Genomic DNA, 15,769 nt, shown 5'->3' on the forward strand with positions numbered 1-15,769 from the left:
TGGAAACTTAAAAAAAAAAAAAAAAAAAAAAAAAAAAAAGAACTCGGAATTGCAAGATAGAAGCCAATAGTTATGTGAACTATTTCAAGTTTCCAGATATCATGTATCAAACTTTTCTCATGGTATCACTGGTGACGACCCAGAAGAAATAGAAGGCTCCCACTATATCGATGACCCCATTATCTCATTAAATATTACGGTCTTAGCAGCAGAAATAAAAAATTAATCACCTTATGTAGTAAATCAATTTCTTCAATCAGAAGATGTCTGGATTCAACTGAAGTGGATATAGATATCAAGTATTTTTTTCCCAGAATTCAATATGTGAAAATTCCTATTTTAATTGAAGTCCCGTAAAAGGGTTACTATCTTTTTGGGTTATTTAACAACCAGAATGTCATCATGTGCCCTGGCTCATGATGAGACAAGATCTATTTTCCTTGCAAGAGCTTCACACTCTAAATGCAACAGAGGAAAATGATTCTGGAGCTTTTGAGGGATTGAAGCAGATTTTTTTTGTCCATAAACAAATATAATCGCTCTGATATTAAAACTTGTTCTGCATGCTCACTTCTCATAAGTCAGAAGTATAGTTTAGCTTGTGTCGAGTATTTTTCAGTTTTCTTAATGACTATCTATATGTTGCAAATAGGTTAGTTCTGTTCTTACAGGTCAGATGTTGTCATTAGAAATTTAGCATAGAATTTGAAACAACATAACACACTACAAAGAGAATTAGCATGATGGTGCCTCCCGGAGCATAGCCTAGTGGTGTAAAGGAAAGGAGTGAGGTTATCTTACGCCTTGCTGGCAGCTGCAGTGTGAAGGTTAGATTCCTGAAACATGAAATTGGACTCCTTATAGACGCGGTGTATAGGCAGCTCTTGTTCCCTAGCCTGTTGAGGCACATCTCGCGATTTACCTCCCTCACAAAGTTCTAGGAGCATGACGGTGAGGACTTTCAAGGTTGAGGTTCAACCTTTTTTTTTTAGCATGATGGTGTACGTCATGATTATCAAGAGGGTCAATAATACTTCAAATACCAGGCTGTCAGTTGAGTAATACCAAGTTACCAACCAATTATATCAGCCAACATTTCCGCTGTAGAACTTATACTGTTGTCTTAACTTTCAGGCATTGTAGAAAAAGGTAGAACCTTGCTGACAGCCGCAGTGTAGGGGTTCGATTCCTGAGACATGAAATTGGACTCCTTGTAGGCGCAGTGTACAAGCAACTCTTATTTCCTGGCCTGTTGGGACACATCCCGCTATTTACATCCCTCACAAAGCTCTAGGGGAGCGGCGGTGGGGGCCCTCAAGACTGGGGTTCAACAATTTTTTTTTTTCAGAAAAAGGTAAAACCATCTATCCCTACTTGATCTCGAGATAATCAAACACAGGAGATATTCATGATTAAGCAATCAACCGAAAAATGAATTCTTCAACATAGATAGCACAATCATGAAAAGGAGAATAAATTCACTGAAGATCATGTACTATTTTCCATGCAGAAATCACTAAAACACGACTTTAGATTGTTAAAAAAATTGAGTAATTTGTGTGTAGATATTCATCAATTAACATAATCAATTAAATAACATGAACATAATTCAACAACAAACATAAGAAGAGAAGAGTTAGAAATGCAAGCTTTATGGGGTCCAATCAATGACACTATTCTAAAGTTGTGTCGCCTTCTCTTCGTGCAGATACTTTCGGCATTATATGGTTCTAAGATAAAATCCCATTAAAATGTATAGATATGAAATTTGATCATTTGGGACTAATTTTCCTTTAAATGTATAGATATGAGATTTACTATATTATTGACCTTCCATATCGCATGGTGATCGTCCCCATTAGAAAGAAATAGCATTATTTAAATAAGCGAACCTAATGGACTCTCTCTTTGGGCCATTAAGCCCATCAGCCAAAGGCTCAACCTTGGCACGCAATGAATGCATAGAGAATATAAGAAGAACGTGAATCAAATAAACAATGAAATTGAAGAGAAAATTAGTCTGTCACATTATGCATTGATCTAGTGGTGTCAAGCTGAAAGGTTTGCTCAAGATGAAAATGACCTTTTCTATTAAGAGCTAGAAAGGAGCTAGTATGGCCCAATTCACGAGTTGCACTGCCACTGATAGAAAAGGATCATGCTGCCATTGATAAGAAGGATCGGGCTGAATTTACTTGTCTAGTTTGACAGCCTCTAAGGGCCAGCGTAATTGGCACAATTATAAAAATAAATTAAAAAGATATAGCATTTAACAGAACCAACTTAACTCACTTACATTTTTTTTTTAAATAAAAATCAAAAGATATGTACTAATCTCATAACTATATCTCGATTCCCTCCAATATGTGATGTTGCTAGTAAGTAATAGCACTGAAATTTTTCTTTCGTAAGTTCATTATGTTATTCTTGACATTTTTTCCCTAATCAAATAGTCAAACTACATAATACATAGAAAAACAACAAAATTTCTAAGGTTTCTGTTTATCCGTCTCTATTAACCTGATTTTATTTATTAGCCAATAGTTCTTGTAATATAGATCTATTTGGTTATTTTAATTCTTGTAATCTTAGTGGGTCCAAAATTCGAATTTTTCAAAAAATTCAATCTAGACTATTCAGTTTAAGAGTTAAAGTGGGTTAATTTGGATTAAAATTCGTCTAAACCAACTAATTTGATTTTGGTTCCAAGTTGGAGCCGAAATTGACTCTAACCAAACCACGTTCAGACTTAATATAAATATTTGTGAATCAATTATGTTAGAGTAATTTTTAAAATCGGAAATAAAAAGTTGATAATCGTTACAAACTTGTAGTTGCAAATGTTGAGACTGGATGTGATGATCTTATATGCAAACGTAGTAGAATTGTAAATTTAAATTACGATACTTTGGATTTCGAGTCATTCGAAATACTACATATTGATGTTCGAGACGATAAGAAAGAGAAATAAAAAGTACGTATACGATGTCAAGATAGCACATTTGGAATGGTTCAATAATTTAAACAGGTGATTCTATGAGCTGTATGTATCTTTTGAAACTTATCTCAAATCTTGGGGTTATGGCTACGACTAGCTTAGAATCAACACCCAGTTGGACAATTTTTCTTTTAAAAAAAAAAAAATTATACTGATTTTTCAATCACACATTCTCATAATAAAATATTTTTTTATTTAAACCCAAAATTACTATTATCTTAGAAATCAAAGCTCAAAAAATGATTGTCAAACATGGCCAAGGCAATCGAACCGGCAGATACAGTCACGCATTGAAGAATTTGTCGATGTTGTGCTCTGTTTCTTAGCATAGTCATTGTCAAACTTTACTTTCACTATAGCCTTGCTATATGGCCCTAGACAAGTATCTTTATCCATTTCCCTAATACAATGTCTATCCCCATTGGATTCTATATCATCTTTTTCTTTTGAAATTTAAAAATATTTTAGAATTTTGATTTTATCATTTACGTTTGTTAACATAAATTGATAAAAATTGAACGTTATGTCAATATTTGAGTCACATTCTATAAAAATTCATTTTCAACAACACATTCTTTTAATAAATTAATTCTATACTAAAATCCAAAACTTTTCTACGTTTTAATCACGCATTTTCAAAAAATCACTATTATAAAACCTATTCCATTAGGAAAAAAGTCTCAAAGAGCCCCTATATTTGAAGCTTGCTCAAAGTATTATAGTCAATTTTTGAAATTGCAAAACTTTTATTCATTTGACCATTTAAATGTTTCTAAATTTTTTATTATTAATATTGAGAATAAGTTATATGAATACAATATGGAGAGTTTTGTTTGGTCTTAGTTATCTATTTCTTGATCAACAAATAAGTTGGGCTTTCGTTTTCTCGTGTAACTGAAATCTCTACTTTTAGATGGACTTTTTTTCATGTAAACCAATTTCTAAGATTTCTTTGAGTGTAATCTCTTTTAGTTGTTCTGCACTTGCTATGCTACAATAGTTGTTAATTTGTATTTCTACGCTAAAATTGTCGATAAGTGATAATTAATTGATATGAATATGAAAGATCAATATTCTCATAGAGATTATGATTTATTAAACTTCTCCACAATAGTAAAAATTAGTGATGGCAACGGGGCAAGGCAACAACTTGCCCCATTTATTTTTTTAGTTTTTTTTTATTTTACAATTAATTTCTTTATGTTTTTATTTTTTTTCTTCACAGGGTGGGTTTGGGGCAGGACATCCGCTCCTTGCCCAGCCCTTTCAACCCGTCAGAGTGGGTTTTTCTGCCCCACTTGAGGGCTGAGATTTTTGCCATCCCTAATAAAAATTGTATTTTTAAACTCTACTTTCGAAGTTTACCTTAAATGTGAATCTACTTATACCTATTGGTGGTTCTATTTTTTCTTTTCTTTTCTTCTCTTTCTATATGCATTTTTTTTTTTCACTAAAATTAATTTTGTCTTTTATCTTCTTTCCTCGCAACAAACGTGTCCACTGAAACTCACGCGCATTGGGGACCATGCTGCCACGAAATGATAAGTTAGGGAGTAAATGTCAAAAATAGTAGAATAGGAATCCATTTTCTATTAAGTGAATAGGTTGGGAGCTACTGCGGCAATATTTCCTAATCGAAATATATCTGGGCCACAGAGTCTCTTACGAGGCGTCAAGGGTGATAGAAGTTCAAGATCCAAGACAGTTTGGCCCTTTAATGTTGGGCCCATTAAGCCATGTTTGTTACCCATAATTTGGAAAGTTAAAGAGTTTTGAATAATATATATATATATATATATATATATATATATTTTGGAAAATGTGTGGTTAAAAAGTAAATTAAATTTATTGGTTTGTGAGTAGAATATTTTTATTGTATGATTGTGTAGTGAAAAGTGATACTATAGCAAATAATTTAAAATTTTAAAAAGTGCCAAATAGATACTAAATACTAATTATCATACCGACACTCAAGAAATGAAAGATCAATAGACTTTCAAAGTGGAATTTGGTACCAAAATAAAATTATTTTTTTATGGCAAACGACGTGCAAATGGTAAATTTATCTCACGTCAACATCTCAATGCGCTAAGATTAACGAGACTGAACAAAATAAAGTGTCGATCTGATAACAACTTGTCACAAACTATATCTTAACACGCTCTGTTTTGTCGATAACTTTTACTAGAACACCGTACTTTAAATTAATAAATTAACACGATATAAAGAGTAGAATGTTATCCAACAAATTCAGGTGTCCTAAGAAAAATTTTCAACTATCTAAACCCTAGGTGAGGGGTGTCCCCCACCTTGTTTTGGTCACAGCATAAATAATCAAGTGAAAACCAACAATATCACAGTCATAGGAAAAGTAGAGGTACTAAATTTACCAAAATAATAGCAAAAATTCTGAGTGTACAGAATTTTAAGTGTACAGAATGTATACAGATCTCACCAAATGAATGGACCCCACATGAATTTTTATTGCCAAAAAACCTGATGTGAGTATTCTGTACAATATCTGTACACTTAAATTTCTGTACGTATAGAATAACTCAAATAATAATTGCTATTTTCTGCAATGACATAATTAGTTGGACTCCCTAAAAACTACAGTATCGATGACTTAATGCCTGTTTGATTTTCACTATTTGTCAAAAATACATTTTGTAATAGTGATTTGATAGAGAATATGTAGTTAAAAATAAGAAAAAGTTTTGAATTTGGGTGTAATATTTTTTATTAAAAAATGTGTTGTTGAAAATACGAGAGAGAGAGAAATGCATTTTGAAAATAATGAGAATCAAACGGAGTCTTACTTGTAAAAAGATAATTAGCAAAGTTCTATCTCATACATTTATTCGTTAATCTAGATCGGGATAACCATAAATGACTCAAAATAAGTATTGTTCATTACTAGCCACAAATGTAACAAAAAATTATATTTTTATCGAAAAAATTAAAAATTTGCTGACTAGATGGTGAGTTCATTTTGTATATTGTACAACAACAACGACAACAACAACAACAATAATATATTCTGTATTAATATTAATTTTGTATGAAAATCTTTCATCATTTATCCCTATTTATACACAACTAAAAATATGCCCCCGTTTTGCCCCCATTAAATTCAATTACATTAGATTATATTTTTCTCTCTCCTATTTTCAACCACACAATTTTTCATAAAATAAAATTATACGTAAATCGAAATTTTTTTCTTATTTTTCGATCACTCATTTTTCAAAAAAAATACTATTTTTCCCATTTTCATTTTCAGAAAATGGGGGCCAAACAGGGGCTATATAGCATCACTAAGTTGAAACACTGAAGGAAGACATAATTCATTTCCCGTTTATCGAATGTGCATTAAATACTTGAGATAGTCCAACAATATTTTATATCTGTTTTCTGAAAAAGTTTGTTCCTTGAGAAAAGTTATGGAGGGGAAATGGGGGTATAAAAGAATAAGAATATTCCTTTTCTTAGCACAGAGCTCCACTAAACCAAAAAGGGGCAAACAATGGTGGAGTCATTATTGGCTCCTTCCTTTTATCTTTTAATAATGTATCTATTTAGACTCATGATTTTACGCGATAATTAAACGTCATTAATTTATATGACATTTTAAAAAGTTACTCCCACTGTCCCTCTATATAGGTTGATTTTGATTTTCACACGAATTTTCACTTTATGTTAATAAAAAAATATTTTTTGTCAAAATTTTCCTAGCCTACTCTTATTTATATTTATATAATTTTAAAATCAAATGAGGAAAATTGATTATAATTAGGCAAATTAAATAAGGGTGTATTAATAAATAAACAAAGTAAAATATTCTTAATAAATAAACATGACTATATAATTAGAACAAGAAAATAAGAAAAGTCTATATAAATAAGATGGAATGAGTATTTCAAACGTATGAATGTAAGTCCTCGTCATGATGGCAAGTCAATAAATGTCACTTAATTATCACATAAACTTGTGATTATTTTTAAAGTGCTATTTATATTTGGTAGCAAAATATAATTAGAGTGGAATAATTCAAAATCTAAGTTTGTTAGTATTAGTTGTTTCTTGGGATACCTTCAAATAGTGTGATCAAAAGTCTAAGGGTAATTATATTACCACAACAAAATTTACTTAATACACCACATTATATCCGCACCACAATTAAAATATGATTTTAATAAATACAGAATAACATTTTTACAATTATATACTTTATTTAACAAAAATAATAAAAAAGGAGAATTTGGGGTTTTAATAAATACACAACAACTAAACTTCATCCTTTTTCTTTTCTTCCATACATTCCTTTCTATCGTGGACTTTTTTATGTTGCCTGCATTCATGTCAGAGAAGAAAGTACTATAGTCTATGACTACTTTATATGAACTGGACAAGAAAAGAAGTTGAAAGACTTAAATAGGTAAGGTTTTCCTCTCATCTACATTATTTTTTTTCTTACTTATTTTTTCAAAAAAGGGGAAGATAAAATAAGAAGAACAAGAAGAAAGGGGGAAGTTAAACCCTATTGTAGTGTTATTAGTGGGTGCACCTAGAAGTGAAAAAGAGAGCCTACATTTTTTTTATTTTTTATTTTTTATAACTCAGGTGTCCAAGTTTCACTTGACTAATTCTGAGGAGTGACGGCCTTCTTCCCTAATTCACCACCCAGGTAAATTCGGATACGATCACAGTTTATACACACTTGGACCAGACATTCGGGATGCAGTTCTCCTCCACGTAGACCTTCCTTTACGATGTGCAGACAGGATCCCCAGAGGGATGACAAAGCGCATCATAACTTTGCCTTTACAGGACAACTGCTTTCCAACATAAATTTTGCCTTCCAGCTACCGCGGAGATTCGCACCTCCGATTCTCCGTATAGAACCCTCCTTTTTTACCACTGCGCCATATCCATGGGGCAAGCCTACTTCTTGTCTCTGCAAATCAGATCATAGCCAATGCTAATCTAACAGGTTTCTCATTCCTACATAATACTCAAACTGGTCAAACATGCATTGACTAAAACACATTGATATTATAAACAAGCCCAAGAAACTTCTGAAATTCATTCTATTTCCAGAGACGCGAAATGCAATTCATCATACTTTCGATTGTACACGGATCGATTCGGAATTCATGTAAGACAAATTGATTAAACAAATTGAAGGTTTTTTTCACTACAGATAACTAATTGAAAAATAAAACCATAAAGAAAGATTAAACAAATTGATGAATTCTTACATGTGGTATCACGACACAAGAGCTATAGAAAAGAAGAATAAGAAGAAATTAGGCTTATGTTTGTGGTGTGATTATAATGTGGTGTGATTAATTAAAAGTATATAAAAATCCTAATTACGTAAATTTACTTAAGGCTATTTAATTAAATAAAAAAGATATTAAAAAATGTGGTGCACTTAACAAATTTTGTAATGGTAATATTATTACCCAAACTCTAAAGGTAAGTTGAATCAAAATAAGGGTATCTTCTAAAGGACTCTCTAAACATGATATGCTCTCTATTTTAAAGAGACAACCCTTACAATCATACTCTAAAAAACTCTTTAAATTAATATTTTAATGTACAGAGTGGGTTTGACTCTCCAAATTTGGAGGGCCAAACTCACTTTTTATAATTAGATGCGTTTAGAGTATTTAAATTTTCTATTGAGGAGAATAATATAATAATTTAGAGAAAGTTAACTAAAATAAAAAATGGAGGCAAATAATAAATAATTTTTTAGAGTAATAAAATTAAGTGAAAAATATAAAGAGCATGTTGAAATACTTCAAAATTTTCACTGTCCAAATTTATAGATGCTCTCTGAATTACAAAATATACTTTTTAAAAATAGAGAGTATTTTGGAAATGCTCCAAAGGGAATAAATATCGACTTTTAGGTGTGTGAAATATTCATGATTATTGATATACATTTTAAATATAATTGAATCAAAAGCAAAGGTTCTAGTAAGGATGTCAATGAGTCGAGCCGAAACTCAAGGCTCGAGTAAATGAAACGGGCTTTTTTCGAGCCCGAGTCGAGCAAAAGCTCGACAAAAAAAAAAAGGATCGACCCGAGCTTTCTGCTCGAGCCTTAGTGAGCCGGGCCGGCTCGATTTTCTCTCTCTCTCTCTCTATTTTTTTTTAAATATAAACAATGGCTCAGCTGCCTTAAATAAGGCAGTTGGCCTGTTGCCTTGTTAAAATAAAGTGGCAGCTTGCTGCCTTTTTTTTCACTTTTCATGGTTTTTTTTTAGTAAGGCCTGAGTCCGAGTCAGTGAGCCACACAGGCCGGCTCGAGCTAAGCTTGGAACCTCAAAATGGGACTCGACCTGAGTTTTGGCTCGATTCCACCGAGTCTCGAGCCGAGCCACAAGTGGCCCGATCCGACGAGCCCAATTGACATTCCTAGGTTCTAGTTCGATTTCGAAAAAAAATAAAATAAGAACTAGAATCGAGAATCTAGAACCATCAGAGCCTAGATCGATACGTGACTTTTGAATAGAAATCGTGGATTCTTGACTTTGAAATCAAATTTGTCCTATGTTTATCCCTTGTCGGATGGAGCTATTTTCTAAAATCTATCATATTTAGACAGATTTCGATAAATGTTTTCAATTAAAAAAATGGGTAATTAGTACAAAACGTCTCTACATTTCATTTTTTTGGCATTTCCACTCATATTTTTACCTTCATTGTGAAAAATGTCATTTTCATCCAATTCTCAATAAAAAATATATATATAATGACAAATATACCCTCCTAGTTAAATAAAACAAAGAGAAGAAAAGAAAATTTAAATAAGATGGTATATCCATCATTTTAATTGAGAAAATTGATGACAATGATGATTTTCTTTATTTTTTTTGTTTTATTAAATTAGATGATATATCCGTCTTTTTACAGCTTTTAATTGAAAAAATTAATGAAAATGATGATTTTTACAATATAATGTGAAAATGCCAAAAAATTAAAAGATATGGACATTTTACATAATAATAATGAAATATGTGAATGTTTTGTACTAATGACCCTTTTAATAATTTAAATGGACTCATTTGTTGTTCTTTAAAAAGTTTGGGAGTATAATTTCAATTTGTTCTTTCTTTTTTTGTTTTATTTAAATATGAGGGTATATATTTGTCATTTTACATTTTTTATTGAGAAATTTGATGAAAATAGCCTTTTTCGTAATGAAAGATGAAAATAAGAGCAAAAATGTCAAAAAATGAAAGGTAAAAACATTTTACATAATAACATTGAAATGTAAGAACGTTTTATGCTGATTACCCTTAAAAAAATTGTACAAAATTTGAATAGGTTCCCATGGATACATAAATATTTTGTACAAAATGTTAAATTTACCCAAAATTTAATTCTGCACAATTACTTTTGCTCCTCTCCATTCGAGAGCAAAATAAGTTGATATAGCAATTTTTTTTTCTTTTCAACCTTTTAATATGAAGAATGATGAACAAAGAGGGAGAAAAATAGGTGGAAAAAAATATGCTGAAATGTCAGCAGCTTATTGACTGTTTTTTTTAAAAGTTTTCAAACCCTCTAATCATGCATCGACACGTGTGCAACCTTTTTCTTACCATGTTTTTCACCCTATCTATGTAGCATTGCTATTTTAATATTGTCCTAGTAAACCATTTTAGCCATTAAATACGTAGCAACCACATGATTGGATGGAAAATTCTATTTTTTGCCCAAAGAATTGCGCTCAAACGGGGGGCCCAATAACTTTTTTTTTATTTTTTTTATTTTTTTACAAGTTATTAATTCTGAACCAATGATCTAGCCAAAATGTAGCAAGTTCACAAGGCTCAACCATATCCGTCCTTTTGAATAGTTGAGTCATAACCTTCATTAATAAGCACATTAAAAACGTTCAATACTCGTAAATTCTAGCTTACAATCAAGTTGAAATAGGCTTAGAATCGTGAGCAAAACACACTCATCAGATACCCCAAAATTTAACAATTTGTTAATCCTTGAGCAAATACAAGAAAAAGAAAAATAACCGAGGACACAAACAACGATTCAGTCAGATGGCTCGTCTTATGGCTCAACATTGAGAACAACATATCACATTCGTGAATGATTTCTAGATCACAATGGAAGAGCTAACCTTCCGCTTATTCCATACAAAACAGTTGTGTGTGTGTGAAGAGTCCAGTGTAACGCCGTACATTCACAAGTTGGATCACTAACCAACTCTTAGTGGTCAATTATTTCCTTTATTTGCTCGCGAGATTCAATATCCCCAAACTTTTTTTCTTCTATTCTCTCACCATGATGTAATTCTAAGGTTTAATCTTACTCAATTTCTCACACAACTCTAATTTGGTTTAGTTCAACTAGTGATGTCAACAATTCATTCATGTAATGATTTTCCTTAATTATGAATGTTTTAACAATATAGTTTATACTAAGTGATTCAAATAGACTAATTATCTAAGCCCCCAATATCAGTTCTTTTGCGTGCTTCTATACCAACACTTCTCTTTTTCTCTTCATATTTTTTTTTTCCAATTATTACCTTACCATTTTTTCCTCTTCTTGACCCAAGTGTTAAGTTTGTAACTCCTGATTTTGCATACTAAAGGGTATCAAGTTTTAAGAGACCCTTACATACTTAATAATTGGAGTAAAAAATGTATAGGCGTGAGGCATATCTGAATAAGTGCAATACTTTTTTTTCTATAAAATGAAGCCAAATTTACAAAGGTTAGATTTCTAGCATTTGGTCATCACCAAGCTTATGCCAGAAAGTTAAAGACATTCTACATAATCTTGTTACGTGCATGGAATCACCACAGTTTTAAATTATTTCTTTCACCAATTAGAACACCCAAATTATTAAATATATCGTCAAATGGTGTTGTGAATCATGGGGTAAAAGGTTAAGCACTTAAGTTTTCCATCTATCCTTTGCATGTGAACTCTCATGTTATTGTACAACACTAAACTTAATACCCGTGCATAAATATTATACTACCCCACATAGATAAGTAAAAACTCAACTCAAGCATATAAATCTTTCACAGTCCACAAGCTAACACATGATCTCATGTATATTCATCATCACCCATAAACCATTAGACTCACACAAGCATGCAATTATCATTATTATTATTTATTATTATATTTTTTTACACATTCATGTGAATTTAAATAATAGTCACGCAATCATACAACTAAACAAAAAAAACCGATTACAATTAACCCAAATGATTTACCCCCTAAACTTAAATCTTACATTGTCCCCAATATGAAAATAAATACAAAGGAGAGGTAGGAGTTTCCTAAAATTATCTGTAGTTGCCATCGCCATGATGAGATGGATCCTAGTTGGCTGGATAAGATGGATATTTTGGCTATGGAGGGAATGACATGTGGGGATAAACAGAGGCCAGCATTGAAAAGAACTCATTATGATATTGATACTGAGTATACATGGAGTTTTGTAACTATTGACATTGATTGTTCATGGAAGCCTGCAGCTGATCTAGTTGATGCTGAAGTCGATCTTATCTTTCTTGATTTCTTGATTCTAGCTTATCGTATCTTTAAGTCAATTGTAGTTACAAAGCCTCAATTCGCTCAGTAATATCATCAGTTTGGGAACTCGTATGCAGAAGGCCACTGGGTTGGGATGGTTGGGCCTTTGTAACTAGTGGTGGGATATTGGCAAAGAACTACTTGCTAGAGAATTGCTAGATTATCTTCTTATTCATGGCGAGTTTAAGGTGAACTATCTCCTCAGCTGGAGAAGCAGCAATTTCTCCTTTCCTACATAGAGCATAAATGAAAGAAAGATAACCCAAACTAGCAGTTGTAGATCCTCTTTGTCCACGCAGGAAGTTGATCTAAATAACCATGCCCATGTCAACGCTTAGGCCCCGCTGAATAGCATAATTTAATAGTGTCCGTTCTTTGGTCACCTCACTAATATTACTGCTGGACAAAAGTTTATCACATATGAAATAGTGCCAAGCCTTGCATTTAGGGAACATGAGCCCGATCATTTCCATGTGACGTCTGGGTGGGCTAATTCTCAAATTACATAGGTTGGACTGATTATCCCTTCTTCACACAATCTGAAAAAGTCATCCTCATCAATGTTCGACAATCCATAGTACCGATTAATTGTGGTTCAAATCCATTTTCATCTACATACACCTTTAAATCTTGATGCTCCCCAGTGTTTGCATAAAATTCATGCACCACGGGTATTGGTCCCCGCTGTGGTTGCCTTGTAAACCACTCCCAATCTCTTCCCTCAATTTGTTCCCGCACATAAGTTCCAAATCATCAAAGCTCGATTGTGGAATACAATTCTCATGTACTACCATGTCATGGTATATTTTTCTACTTCCTCACTCACAAATATGCTGGGTATCAAAGGAGCTTGATGAAGAGGCTGAGGACTTTGATTTCTTTCATGGTGGCATTGTATACTCCACGAAGTAAAATGAAATAAAGTGAATCAACCACCAACAAACTGCAAACTAGTCCATACATTATTACAATCTGATCAAAACACTCGCCCAACAACAAATTAAATCACCTCCAACCACTCAATTCTCCACAAAGGTACCACAATTTTCATTAAACAATGAGGTGGAGTGTTCAATTAATTCACATGAGAAAGTAAAATTCATTAAGGCATTTCAACAAACACCCTACAAGCATAGCACAATTTACATCTACAATCCTCCAAACATAATTCCACACATAAAATCAAAATCTCAAGTTGTTATGCCACCAAAATCTACCACAACCCATTAGAAATTTCATAATCTATACAAGTACTGGGGGTCATTTAGCAGACATTACTATTACAAACCAAAATACATATAAACACATACCTTTTCACTTGTAGCAAGCCCAATGAATTGATGGTATGTATATAAGTTAAATTTATGCAAATGAAGTTGTGAAGATGATGTGTGTAAAAGAGAATTATGGAAGAAATTTTAGAAGGAAGAAAGGGGAGAAAAAGAGAGAGTTAAGGTTGAAATAGAATTGAGGAAAGAAAGTTGGAAACTAAAGTATAAGGTGGGAGGGTGTACACACACACACACACAGGAGGAAAACAAAATAAAGGAAATAAAATAGAAACAAAAATAAATAATAAAAAATGGAAGCGGGTATGGGCAGAAGAGAGGCCAGGAGGTGGTGCTATGGCGCCACGTCTCTACCATTTATTTTTTGTTATACCTCCTTCCTTGTTATTATCATCACCATGCACTTCATAGCTCAGTTTCCATCTTCCATCCACTCGTAATGTATCTCCAATTGGGATTATGCTACAAGATAAAAAGAAAATATTACTACTTTAGCATAAATTAAAAAAAGAACAAAAAATTAAAATAAAAACTTAGAATCAAATAAACGGGTGAGCTTGGGTTGCTTTTCAAGAAGTACTTCTTTAAAGTCATTAACCAAACTTTGTGCTGCAATTATTTTGGAACAGCTAGTACAAGACTCTCTTTAGCGGTGAAAAACTCTTTTATGTATTGCTTGATGCGTTGTTCATTAACCTTGAAATTTCCCTTTGTTGGGTGGTGCAATTCAACTGTGCCATAGGGAAACACTTGCGCTATCGTGAAAGGTCTAGATCATTTTATCAAAAGATGTGTGCCAGAGGATGAGATGAAACATATCCTTTTCTAGGGTTCACGCTTCAGCTTATGAAGGACACTTCGGCCCCACAAAAACAGCAGCAAAGGTGCTTCATTGCGATTTCTTTTGGCCAATACTGTTTAAGGATTGCCACAGTTTTCTACAGAGAGCTGGTAACATATCAACCCATCATGAAATGCCTCTAAACAATATTCTAGAGGTAGAAATATTTGATGCATGGAGAGTGGATTTTATTGAATCTTTCCCATCGTTCTATAATAATCGGTATATTCTGGTGGCAGTGGATTATGTCTCCAAGTAGGTAGAAGCCAAGGCGTTGCCTACCAATGATGCAAGGGAAGTAATGAATTTTATAAAGAAACATATCTTTACCTGCTATAGATTCCCCAGAGCAATTATAAGTGATGGTGGGACTCATTTTCGCCACTGGCTATTGCAACGCGATATTTTATAAGTATGGGGTACAATATCGAATTGACACTCCTTACCATCCCCAAACAAGTGGACATATCAAAACCTCTAATAGACAACTTAAGAGAATTCTGGAATTCACTGTGAATGCATCTCAGAAAGATTGGTCAAAGAAATTGAACGATGCTTTGTGGGCCTATCGCACAGCTTACAAGACACCGATTAGAATGTCCCCATACCTACTAGTATTCGAAAAATTGTGCCATCCACCAGTTGAGTTTGAGCACAAAGCCTACTGGGCATTGAAGCAGTCGAACATGGACCTCGAGAATGCTGGAGAAACAGGAATTTTACAATTGCATGAATTAGAAGAATTCAGGAAGGAAGCTTACGAAAGTGCATCCATCCACAAAGAAATGACAAAACAATGGCATAATAAAAACATTTAGCAACCAATTCTCAAAGTGGGAGATCAAGTGCTCCTGTATAATCCGGGCTTAAATCTTCCTAGGAAAATTGAAATCCAAATGGTTCGGATCTTTCACGATAGCCCAAGTGTTTCCCTATGGCACAGTTGAATTGCACCACCCAATAAAGGAAAATTTCAAGGTTAATGGCCAACACATCAAGCACCACATAAAAGAGTTTTCCATTGTTAAAGAGAGCCTTGATCTAGCTGTTCTA

Source organism: Olea europaea, chromosome 11, assembly GCF_002742605.1.
Source record: "Olea europaea var. sylvestris chromosome 11, O_europaea_v1, whole genome shotgun sequence".
Lineage (NCBI taxonomy): Eukaryota > Viridiplantae > Streptophyta > Magnoliopsida > Lamiales > Oleaceae > Olea > Olea europaea.